This window comes from Microtus oregoni, unplaced genomic scaffold (genome assembly GCF_018167655.1).
Source record: "Microtus oregoni isolate MIOR12 unplaced genomic scaffold, Mior012 000020F_ref0000438, whole genome shotgun sequence".
Classification (NCBI taxonomy): Eukaryota; Metazoa; Chordata; class Mammalia; order Rodentia; family Cricetidae; genus Microtus; species Microtus oregoni.
The window spans coordinates 13,755,385-13,760,049 of NW_024543079.1; positions in this window are offsets into that span (position 1 = coordinate 13,755,385).

Below are 4,665 nucleotides of genomic sequence, written 5' to 3' on the forward strand. Positions count from 1 at the left end.
GTCTGCTTTCCGCTTTTTTCTTAGCGTAGAAATTTCATTTGTCTGACTCCTGGTTGTCTCTAGTTTTAGTCGAGACAAAGGTCTGGAAAAAAAACAAAACAAAAAACCAGATGATTTTTCTCTATGGGCACTACATGAGACTGACCTTGAGGATACAGGGCCATCTTTGAGCATCTCTGACTCTAGCATCCAGTACAAGGGCTGGCACAACAGCAAGTGTTGAGAGAACCAGTGTACAAACTGTGTGTACTCAACAGAAGTCGGCTGGGCGGTGGTGGCACACGCTTAATCCCAGCACTCAGGAGGCAGAGGTAGGCAGATCTCTGGTTGGAGGTCAGCCTGGTCTACAGAGAGTTCTAGGACAGCCAGGGCTACACAGAGAAACCCTGTCTTGAGAAACGGAGAGAGAACACACAAAGGGACTCCGTTAAGCACCTCACAGCTTTTTATGTGATTTGAGTGATTTTGTTGGAACGAAGGTCCATGCTTGGGGACAAGCATCTGTGATGCCATCTATTCTAATCTCTTATATAAGAACCTTTTGTTCAGGCTAACCAACCCAATTATAAAATGGGGCATTGAGGTGAACAGAGAATTCTCAACAGAAGAACTTCAAATGGCCAAAAGACACTTAAGGTCATGCTCAACTTCCTTAGCGATCAGGGAAATGCAAATCAAGACAACTTTAAGATACCATCTTACACCTGTCAGAATGGCGAAAATCAAAAACACCAATGATAGCCTTTGTTGGAGAGGTTGTGGAGAAAGGGGTACACTCATCCATTGCTGGTGGGAATGCAAACTTGTGCAACCACTTTGGAAAGCAGTGTGGCGGTTTCTCAGGAAATTCGGGATCAACCTACTGGACCCAGCAATACCACTCTTGGGAATATACCCAAGAGAGGCCTTATCATACAACAAAAGTATATGCTCTACTATGTTCATAGCAGCATTGTTTGTCATAGCCAGAACCTGGAAACAACCTAGATGCCCTTCAATGGAAGAATGGATGAAGAAAGTATGGAATATATACATATTAGAGTATTATTCAGCAGTAAGAAACAAGGACTTCTTGAATTTTGCATACAAATGGATGGAAATAGAAAACACTATCCTGAGTGAGGTAAGCCAGACACAAAAAGAGGAACATGGGATGTACTCACTCATATTTGGTTTCTAGCCATAAACCAAGGACATTGAGCCTATAATTAGTGATCCTAGAGAAGCTAAATAAGGAGAACCCAAAGAAAAACATATAGGCATCCTCCTGAATATTAACCTTCAGCAAGCGATGAAAGGAGACAGAGACAGAGACCCACATTGGAGCACAGGACTGAATTCTCAAGGTCCAAATCAGGAGCAGAAGGAGAGAGAGCACGAGCAAGGAACTCAGGTCCGTGAGGGGTGCACCCACACACTGAGACAATGGGGATGTTCTACTGGGAACTCACCAAGACCAGCTGGCCTGGGTCTGGAAAAGCCTGGGATAAAACCGGACTCTCTGAACATAATGGACAATGAGGACTACTGAGAACTCAAGAACAATGGCACTGGGTTTCTGATCCTACTGCACGTACTGGCTTTGTAGGAGCCTAGGCAGTTTGGATGCTCACCTTACTAGACCTGGATGGAGGTGGGGGGTTCCTTGGACTTCCCACAGGACAGGGAACCCTGATTGCTTTTCGGGCTGAGGGGGGGGGACTTAATTAGGGGAGGGGGAGGGAAATGGGAGGCGGTGGCTGGGAAGAGACAGAAATCTTTAATAAATAAATAAATTTAAAAAAAAAAAGAACCTTTTGCTTGTCTGGGTTTTTTTGTTTTGTTTTGGTATTTTTTTTGATTTTGATTTAGGGTTTTTCCTTTGAGTCCTGGCTGTTTTTTTATTTTGTTTTGAGCCTGTACTGGAACTAGCTCTTATAGACCAGGCTGGGCTTGAACTCACAGAGATCCACTTGCCTCTGCCTCCCAAGTGCTGGGATTAAAGGCGTACACCACCAACGCCCTGGGAGTCCTGGCTGTTCTGTAACTCACTCTGTAGTTCAGGCTGGCCTCGAACTCTGGGATCCACCTGCCTATGCCTCCTGAGTACTGGGATTAAAGGCGTGTGTCCACACTGTCCAGCTCAACCCTGTTTATTACATTGGATTTAATTGTTTTATGTGTATATGTGTATGAATGTACACATGCGAAGGCCAGAAAAGACAGTGCTAGAGTCGGTTTTCTCCTTTCAGTCTGTGGGTTCCAGAGAGCAAGCTGGGGTCATCCGGCTCTGTGGTAAATGCCTTTACCTTCTGAGCTATCTTGCAGGCCCTTTAATGGTTATTGGGGAGGGGGTGAAGTAGCGAAAAACCAAATGGTTCTGAAAAACAAGCTGTGTAGAGCAGGAAGAAGAGGCACCTTCGACCAAGAGAGAGCTGCAAAGAATTGGTGAGGACTCATCCCAGAAAAGCAATCCCTCAAGCCCCGTGGAAGCATGTTCTCCATTGCTGCATTTGGAATGAAGATAAACAAACCAACCTGTTAGACATACCCGATCTTTTCTACCTCTAGGCCTTTTAATATATTTTGCCCTTGACCTAAACCACTACTCCCCCCTCTTTCTCTCAGCTGTTGGCTTAACTGGCATTCATTCATATAGTATTTTACTATGTAGCCCTGGCTGTCCTGGAACTCGCTCTGTAGACCAGGCTAGCCTTGAACTCACTCACAGAGATCTGCCTGCCTCTGCCTCCCGAGTGCTAGCATTAAAGGCGTGCACTACCAGGCTGTCTCCTTTTCTAAAGGTTCCCTCAGCATGATTTCTGCTGTGAAATTCGAGCAGCTGAGATGGATAAGAGTTGAGCCTACATAAGCTTGAACATCTGTGTCCTGGGCGCCTATGGTAGAAGAAGGTACTGACTCCCAAAAGTTGCCTTCTGACCTCTGCACATATGTCAAGTCACATGTGCACCTCTGCATGTGTGAGCACGCACACACACACACACAAGCCCTAATAAAATAATTTTTTTTTTTGGTTTTTTGAGACAGGGTTTCTCTGTGGTTTTGGAGTCTGTCCTGGAACTAGCTCTTGTAGACCAGGCTGGTCTCGAACTCACAGAGATCCGCCTGCCTCTGCCTCCCGAGTGCTGGGATTAAAGGCATGCGCCACCACCGCCCGGCTAAAATAATTTTTGAAAAGTAAGACCCTATATTTTCCATCATGGTTCTTTGTTTCTTTTATAGTAATTCTATTTTTTATTTGCTGACTTACTATTTTCATACTTTTCCCCTATGAAATTTAAGCTTCATGAAGTTATGAGCATGAGTTATTCTGAGGGTTTCTTATATAGTTTGACAAGTGTGTGTTAAATATTTTCTTAGCTAACAGATCTCTCCGCTGACTCAAATAATCCCAATCAGACCAAATCAGACCGAATTAAAAGATGCCCATATTTAATGGATGACAATACTCTCGAGTGGCCCCAGGAAAACATGGAGAGAGGAAGAAAGAGAAGGGGAGACCACAGGGAACCCGGAGACCACATGTTCATTCTTTGGGGGAGCAGTTTAAATAGCCTGTGGAAGTGGTCCCGATCTTCCCTGGGGAGGGGTCATCATTTGGCCGGGTTTTTGTGCCCCTCCATGGGGAGGGGTCACTTTTTGGCAGGCTTTCTCAGAGGTGGGGTTTGGACAGAGACAACTCTTATGCCAGAAGCTGGGGTGAAGTCCCCAGGCAAACAATCCAGACTTTTTGTGTAAAGGGGTGCTGGGGAGCTGAGGTGACCCTTCCGACCAAACAGTGTTTTTTAATAAGTATCCATTGACCTGAGTAAGTCAAATCATCCTTAGGATTAAAAAATTACTGAGACGAAAGTCCACCAGCAGGTGCTGGGAGTGTGGCTCAGTTTATTGTGCCTGCCTAGCATTCGTGAAGCCCTGGGTCTGATGGAACTGGGCATGGTGGACAGTCCTGTATCCCAGCATGTGAGAAGTGCAGGCAAGAAGATCAGAAGTTCAAAGTCATTCCCAGCCACTCAGAGTCACTCTCAGCTACATAAAGAGTTTCAAAGGAGCCTGGACTATGTGAGATCCTGTTTCAATAACCAAAAATTAAAACAGAAAATCCATCAGCAAACTGCCAGCCTACTTTAGGGAATAGACATAGGTTTCAATCACCAAAATATAACACTAAAAGGGGTCATTGAAGTAGAAAATCAATACTGAACAGTAATCATTAATCATTGACCCTTGTAAAGGGGGATCATTCATGTCCTTACTATTTTATCCATTTACGCAGCAGGCTCTTTATTGGACAGTTGTTATGTTTTGCTATCAGATGATAACACAATGTGTTAACAACCTGTTGGAAATTCTATGAAAATACAATAAAGTGATACCACCGGGAACTACCTGGGCCAGAGCAGAAAGTGGAGTTGCTGATGTAAAATCATGGGTGACCCTGTCCCTCGGGGATTGGTAGGCACACAGTAGGCACATCAGCCTTTGGGCATCCTGCAAACTGCAAGGAACATTTGGGACACCAAATAAAATTAAATTGGACCTAGAGTCTCAGTAGCCAGACTGGGGAGGAGGAATGAGAGGAAAGAAAGAGAGAAATGGATATAAAAGAAAACCAACCCTGGTCCCCTCAGGTAAACTGTGTGTCTTCCTTTACATCCTAAACTA